We start from the raw sequence: 8,686 nt of genomic DNA on the forward strand, positions 1-8,686 counted from the left end.
AAACTTTTCCATGACATTCTAATTTATTGAGATGCACCTGTACATTTTTATTTTTCTTAGACCGAAAATGACTGATCGTTTCACTAGATAAGACCCTTATTCCTCGGCAGGGATCACGTAGAACCCTTTGAAGCTGCATTGAAACTGCAATTTGAAGTCCACTATATGGAGGAAAATCATGGAATGTTTTCCTCAAAAACCTCAATTTCGTTTCGACTGAAGAAAGAAAGATCTTGGATGACACGGGGGTGAGTAAATTTTCAGGAAATTTTCATTCTGGAAGTGAACTACTCTAATTTTCATTACATCTAGGTTATGTGACTCTGGTGTAGTTTGTTTATAGCCTACATTTTGCTTGTTATTTCTGGCAATTGTATTCAGGCTTCAAAATTGATTAATGCTGCGCTCAATTGTAAAGATTATCAATATGATAAAACGTAAGAATCAAACGGCTTGCAATAATCCAAAAGCTGGTGGAAAAATCCTTTTGGATTTTTGTCATGGAACCAAGGTGATGCTAACTTCCTAGAAAATCATTGTTATATTCCTGCTCTTTTAACCTAATATGAAAGAATTTATCATGTTAATCTAACAGCATTGCATGCTAACACCCTTTCTTATATATTTATAACTGTAAATGCCTTAACCTTAAAGCTCCCAAAGCTAAAACACAAATTACTCAACTTCACTAATCAACTAGTCTGTTGGCGGATGACCATCCTGACCCATCCTTTGTCAGCAGTGGAGTGAGACGGGAAGAACAGAGAGAGGCGCACCTACACACACCTGGATCAGGTTACGCAGGACAGGTGCATGAGCGGCTGGCCAGCGCTACAGATATTAGACAATGGCATATAGTTTCTGATACCGGCAGGCTCAGCTATACACAAACACCGGGCTACTTGAGAACAATGTAGAGAGTAAACGATGTGCATAATGAGGCTAAGGAAACCATTTTTATTCTGCAATGGCTCTTTACACAGATCTAGGATGCGTTTCAAAACCAAGTGAGCTGCCTACCTAGACAACATTTTTGGACAAGTATACAATATAGACAAGTATGTGTGAATCTACATGCGATGCCCAAAAATGCAGTCTAGGTTAGATGCTGGCTAGGTTTTAAAACAGAGCCCATGAGCGAGATACAGGTTTTGAAGGATCTTACCTGATTTGTCCTCGAACCAGAGGTCTGTTTTTGGTACGATTCATATTTGAGTCAAAGGGCACCTCAGAGTACTGTGGGGAGAAAAAAATAATAAAAATTAACACACAAGGCACATTAACAACCCAAAAAAAAAAAAAAAGGTCAAACAATGGTAATTGTGCATATCCCTCTCTTTTCCAATCTAGAACCTTTCCAGTCTGAAATCAAATATTCTTTCAATCTAACAGATAGAACCAATATTTTCAGTTATATTTTTCACATGGATATTTGTGTTATGGTGAAAGGTACTGTGGCATTACGACAACACACACTTGATTATTTCTATTTGAACACAATCCAAACTCAGATTCACCTCAAATATATAAATTATGCAACACATCACAGTCCAATACAGAAGACAAAAGAAAAAAGGTGAGTAAAACATGATCCCACAGTTTTGAATCATAACACACAAAAGAAGGAATCACAATATTGCATTTTGACTCAAATATTCATAATATTGAATACATTTTGACTTAAGTATTACATATTATTACACTTTGTGAACTGTGATGCACATTTTCTAATAATTCTTTGATTAATAGAAAGTTAAAAAGAGCATTTATTTGAAATAGAAATCTCTTGACAAAATTACTGATCAAATTAATGCATCCTTGCTAAATAAAAGTAATAATTTATTTTAAAAAGTATTGCAAAAATAGCAATTATACTATAAGTATCAGCACAGCTAATATGATTTTCACTTTTTTCTTTGTAGAATGCAAAAAACATCAAAGATGTACTCAGTTTCTCAGCAATTTGCTCTGAAACATCTGCTGAAGATATCCAACAAATGCATGAAATTCAAACCCTTAAATGGATCGATATGAATGCATGTGTTAGAGACAGAATGACAGAGGCTGCTTAGGTGCAACGGGGACGATTAAGTTAAAAAAAAACAAAAAAAATTGTGTTTTATGGCCTTCTGCTGGGGAGTCTGCACAAAACTCACCTCGTGGAATCTACAATGTGAGACTAAAACACAAACACATGGGACATGTAAAGCCAGGAACCGGTTATTCAGTCTGTGAGAGACAGCACATGCACCTAATGAAGAAAACAGATAGCTCACTTTTCAGCTGAAGAACTTCAGGATCCATTTCTCCTAAAATATGACCTCCATAAAATAACTAATAAACAGATAATCCATTTCTCTTTACCTCTCTTAATTTACTGTCCGTTTGACATCGGAAAAGAGTCCACGCTTGAAAATGCTCTTGTGGTAGGTAATACATTTCACACAGACTACATTTATATTTTGCTAGACACCTTGGAGAATGGGACCGTACCACTGCGAAGGGGAACGGGGGGGGATACCTATTATCTGTGACGGTGCGTGTCTGTTTGGCCTTTCTAAGAGTCCCCTCGAGTTTAAAGAAGAACCCCCAAAAAAAGGTCAAACAATGGTAATTGTGCATATCCCTCTCTTTTCCAATCTAGAACCTTTCCAGTCTGAAATCAAATATTTTTTCAATCTAACAGATAGAACCAATATTTTCAGTTATATTTTTCACATGAATATTTGTGTTATGGTGAAAGGTACTGTGGCATTACGACAACACACACTTGATTATTTCTATTTGAACACAATCCAAACTCAGATTCACCTCAAATATATAAATTATGCAACACATCACAGTCCAATACAGAAGACAAAAGAAAAAAGGTGAGTAAAACATGATCCCACAGTTTTGAATCATAACACACAAAAGAAGGAATCACAATATTGCATTTTGACTCAAATATTCATAATATTGAATACATTTTGACTTAAGTATTACATATTATTACACTTTGTGAACTGTGATGCACATTTTCTAATAATTCTTTGATTAATAGAAAGTTAAAAAGAGCATTTATTTGAAATCGAAATCTCTTGACAAAATTACTGATCAAATTAATGCATCCTTGCTAAATAAAAGTAATAATTTATTTTAAAAAGTATTGCAAAAATAGCAATTATACTATAAGTATCAGCACAGCTAATATGATTGTTTTCACTTTTTTCTTTGTAGCATGCAAAAAACATCAAAGATGTACTCAGTTTCTCAGCGATTTGCTCTGAAACATCTGCTGAAGATATCCAACAAATGCATGAAATTCAAACCCTTAAATGGATCGATATGAATGCATGTGTTAGAGACAGAATGACAGAGGCTGCTTAGGTGCAACGGGGACGATTAAGGTAAAGAAAACAAAAAAAATTGTGTTTTATGGCCTTCTGCTGGGGAGTCTGCACAAAACTCACCTCGGGGAATCTACAATGTGAGACTAAAACACAAACACATGGGACATGTAAAGCCAGGAACCGGTTATTTAGTCTGTGAGAGACAGCACATGCACCTAATGAAGAAAACAGATAGCTCACATTTCAGCTGAAGAACTTCAGGATCCATTTCTCCTAAAATATGACCTCCATAAAATAACTAATAAACAGATAATCCATTTCTCTTTACCTCTCTTAATTTACTGTCCGTTTGACATCGGAAAAGAGTCCACGCTTGAAAATGCTCTTGTGGTAGGTAATACATTTCACACAGACTACATTTATATTTTGCTAGACACCTCAGAGAATGGGACCGTACCACTGCGAAGGGGAACAGGGGGGATACCTATTATCTGTGACGGTGCGTGTCTGTTTGGCCTTTCTAAGAGTCGCCTCGAGTTTAAAGAAGAACCCTGCTAGTGCTATTTGCTAACAAATGATAACATCCATCTATTACATGATCCTTCCAAGCATGCACTTTTACATAAGGATAAGGACAAAAAACAAAAGAACCTCATATTTAGACTAATGTACAACAAACGGACAGGACAATAAAACATCTCAAGGAGGTAAAAAAAACGAGCTCTTTGACAAACGTGTCTAAAAGCTGTCACGGGAGATTGATGCTTTTTCATTTTGTTTCAGCTATTTTTGGCAGCGTTTTCAAACTCGGACCAATGTCATCCAAAGTGATAAAGTAGCCTGATACAGTGCAGAGGAAGTTGAAGCCCAAAGTGTGTTGTATAAAGTTGAGTGGAGGGTCTGCTGAGTCTCAAATTTATTCTCTCGGCCGTCAGTGTTATTGCACTTGAGATCCTGGACGGGGCAGGGCACAGATGTGGCCGTAGCTGAGGCCCCTGCAGTTTTAGGGCCGAGGTGTTAATTCTATTTCCTGGGTCAGGAAGCGCGTCAGAGGGTCGCCGCAGAGAGAGAACCGGAGCGAATTTCTGCTGCTTGAATAGTCTCTGAAGTATTAGCCGGATGCTAACATGACCATTCCAGAGTGTATCTTGGCTACAACTGCACATTTTAGACCTGTGAGATTTCAAAAGCCTTGTTAACCTGCAAAAGGACAAAGTTTACATTAAAAGACTCCCAATAGTAAACATAAATATGGTCTTGGGCTGAAAACCAGATTTGGAGCAAGAATATGAATTCTGTATTCTGCGCCACACTAAGAAAGTAACTGGGGTTTTGAGTGTTCTCAAGATGTTTTTGGTGCCTGTCAGAACCAGTTAGTTCTTGGGCATTGTCTTATTTCACAGTCTATCTTTATACACTTTTTTCTCTCGTATATCATCTGGCTCATATCAACACCCCCAGACCCCTGCCACTTCTTGTTCTGCGTTTATTGCTGGTGAAGATCACATTTTGAAAAACGGAAAGAATGTGAAAGTGTAAATGAACAAGAAGTGGGTGCATGAGATTACAGGCTGTCAAATCTCCATATGTAAGGTCCTGTATAATCAGATTCTTTGTTTCTTCTGTGAATCTGCGCTTATCAGAATGTGTTAAAAATTCAACAATGAAAAGGCTCCATATTGTTATCATATTGAAGAGGGGAAAAAAAGACAGCATGACTAGATCTTCAGAAGCGCATACACACTATATACATGTACAAAAAAAAAACCTTCAAACGTTTGGGGTTGGTAAGAATTTGTGATGTCTTTAAAGGGGTCATATGATGCTATTTTAAAGATCATTATTTTGTGTATTTGGTGTAACAGAATATGTTGACATGCTTTAATGTTCAAAAAACACATTATTTTTCAAATACTGCACATTATTTTAGGTCCTCTATGCCCCGCCTCTCTCAAACACGTAGTTTTCAACAAAGTCCCCTCCTTTGAGATGCGCAGTCTGCTCTGATTGGCCAGCTGACCCAGTGCATTGTGATTGGCCAAACACCGCAAGCACGCGTCGGAAATGTAACGCCCCTTACCATAATCGCGAGCTTCAGCTTTCAAAGTAAATATCAAGACAATATCAAGTAATAATGTCGACTCGTTAGTTTTACCATCAGTTCACACACACGACGCGTTACTCTGCGCTGCGCAAAACTCCGCATTTGAACAGTCAATAGCAAATACTTAAACTAATAACAAAACAGTAGCTGATTCAGAAGCGCCAGAAGTAAAAACAGTAATATTGTGAAATATTATTACAATTCAAAATAACGTTTTTCTAGTTCAATATGCTTTAAAATATAATTTACTCCAGTGATTGCAAAGCCGAATTTTCAGCAGCCATTATACCAGTGTTGAGTGTCACATGATCCTTCAAGAAAACATTCGAATATGCTGATTTGGTGCTCAAGAAACATTATTCTTATGTTGAAAATTGTTGTGCTGCTTAATATTTTTTCAAGTGAATAGAAAATTTAAAAGGACAATTTCTTTTGTAACATTTTAAATGTCTTTACTGTCACTTTTGATCAATTTAATGCATCCTTTATAAAAGTATTAAATATCTTTCAAAAAATAAAACCCTACTGAACAGTAATATACAGTTGGGCAATATATAAAAAATAAAATAAATGCAAATTAAAATTTTGTAAAAAAAAAAAAAACTACACTAAAGTAAAAAATAAATAAATAATAAAAGAGTGTGAGTGAGCATTTGCAGTGTCAGCATAGAGCAGATAGACTGCCAAGGAGAGCAACCAATCAATGACTCTATGGACAAGAGGTCCATCAGAGAGGTCAAAGAAGTGGGTATCAGAGGGAAAAGGGCAGAAGGCAGTGAACTCCTGTCAAATGAATTAAGTCTGAACCATTATTTCTGACTATGTGATCAGAGGCCTGAACATGGCAGAGGCTGCCAAATTCTGCTGCTCAAATCTGAAAATGTCAAACAAGCCTTCGAGCAACAGGACATTTAAGTTCACAATTACAGTGCAATTGTATCAAAGAAACCCTTTTAGTGTTTTCATATCTTGCACAGATTCATAATATGAGTTTTTGCTGTCTACATAAAGGTATGTCCAAACTATTCACTAGGGATATATAGTCAAAATATTGAGTCTTTGCTGCTAAGCAAAGTGATACAGCAAAGTTCCACTACATTTTGTGTGTGTATCAAGGAACCTCTAACTTTAATCCTCATTCCGTTCTCATCGACACCACAGAGTCTCAGTATATTTATAAAATTGCTAGATCAGCACAAGAGTGATACTGCCGAGTTCACTGTACTTGCAGTGACAGGGCTCTGGGTTCACTCACAGTGAAAATCGCTGTGACTGCAGCAGCGTGACGGAACAAAGTGACAGGCACAGCAAACAAAGCTGCCTGGACTATGAGACTATACTAACTAACGCTGATGAGAAACTTACTGTAACATTGACAGTGTTTACTGAAGAGAAGTGCATCCGAGGGCAAACGCACTTACATAAACACGCAAACAAACACACAAAATTCAGGCTAAATATTCTCACGGAGAGAAACGCATGTGCATGGAGTCTGTGTAAATAGACATTTACAACACAGCTGCTGTATACGAGAAAGACATCGGCGTTGATCAGTAGAAATGGGTAAAACCAAACACCACCTGCTCAAACACCTACTCAGCAACTTTTTTCTTCCACCTCTGCAAACAAAAAGCACAATCCAAATTCTCAATCAGCGCTGCGCACATTGTAAGTACATGCATTCAGTGATAATTCCTCATGCTGTCAAAGTCCAGGTGCAGAACCAGAGTTCAGGAGTTGAAGAGGAGTTGAATACTCCATCGATTTAACAAAATTACCTGCCAAATTTCTAAAGAACAGCAGCAGAAACCATCAGCTGCGAATCATCTCAAGCACTTATGAAAGAGAAATTCCTCTTTAGTGACAGCGGCCGCTGAATCACTGCAGTTCAAGTTCAACCTGAGCTACGTGAGTTTTGCAGGGACCCTGCGCTGCAGACCTGTAGAAACGGTTTGCCAGACTGCTATTCTCACCATGTAGCAATTATATGAAAAAGCCTGCACTACGGTTATGCTTTAAAAGTGCACGACTGGATCATGCACCACTGAATTACAACTATGAATGTAAATATGAATGTGATGAATTATGAATGTATATACGAACATGTATTTCCCCATTTTGTTAAAATCAGTGAAGGAAAAAAAAAAAGTTGGTCTGCAAATAAACAATCTCCATAAGAAAGAATTATTCTGTTCTGTGATTTGTGATTACAATTATTTGACAAGTCAGCTGCACAGACTTAGTTGCATCTTACCTTCCTGACACATCTGAAGAAACAATGTAAACTAATGAAACCTGCAGACAGGCATGTTCATGATGCTCCAAAACAGACTCATACCAATAAAATAAAAAAATAAATGAAAAATAAAAAACTAACATCACCAGATATGGTGCTGATATATTGTGCATCCCCCTTTTTGGAATTGTGTGCACAGATAAATCATCAGAATAAGACAAGACACAAGACACATTTATTAATAAAGTAAATATGACCCATTATAATAAAAAAAATAACTTGAAATTTAGCCAACCAACCAAAAAAGTTGCTGGATGTACATATCCTGATTGAATGGAGTTCCATTTAGATTCAGATACTTCAGAGTCCATTTAGGCCCAATCCCAATTCTATTTTATACCCCTTCCCCTTGAAAATATTCCCCTAAGAATTGGGACACCACTACTATGCCGTCACACGTCACCATACGTCGTCTAGCTCCTACAATACACACACCTATACTGGTGTGCATTAGAGCCTTTAATTACCATTCTATATTAATGCGCTGCTTAAACGCACAGACGCGCAACTTTCATCTCTCTCTTTCGCTCGCTCTCAAATTGGCAATATTTGAGAAAAGGGTTTAGCGATTTATAATTATTGGGGGGACTAGCCCTCCTCAATGTCTATGGTGGTTATCGCCCTGATCAGACATGAAAATATGTTGTGGCACTATCGTGCAGTCTGTCATTACAGACTATATACAATATCATTATATGACGTTAGCAAACTTTAGCGATTTTTTGCAAACATTTCTTTGAGTAACATGACCGTAAATATGAACTCACGATTGAATGTAACATAAAACAAATGATTACTTTTCATTAAAATCTTTATTAATGCCAAAAAATGCTACATTTATGTGTCTTTTTGTTCGCTCGGGCAGCCATGTTGCCGCTGAAGCCGGTTTACGCTGAGATAATTCATACCCCTTCGATTGAAGTGGGGTCCCGAAAAATCTTTGTTTGAAGGGCT

At 37.1% G+C, this 8,686-nt stretch overlaps 1 pseudogene; it reads right to left on the reverse strand.

Annotated features, from left to right (window-relative positions):
- LOC107755447 (protoheme IX farnesyltransferase, mitochondrial-like) overlaps positions 1-8,686 on the reverse strand; it is a 60,791-nt pseudogene that overhangs the window by 20,474 nt on the left and 31,631 nt on the right.

The sequence above is a fragment of the Sinocyclocheilus rhinocerous genome, unplaced genomic scaffold (assembly GCF_001515625.1).
Source record: "Sinocyclocheilus rhinocerous isolate Xijiao unplaced genomic scaffold, SAMN03320098_v1.1 scaffold140, whole genome shotgun sequence".
Classification (NCBI taxonomy): domain Eukaryota; kingdom Metazoa; phylum Chordata; class Actinopteri; order Cypriniformes; family Cyprinidae; genus Sinocyclocheilus; species Sinocyclocheilus rhinocerous.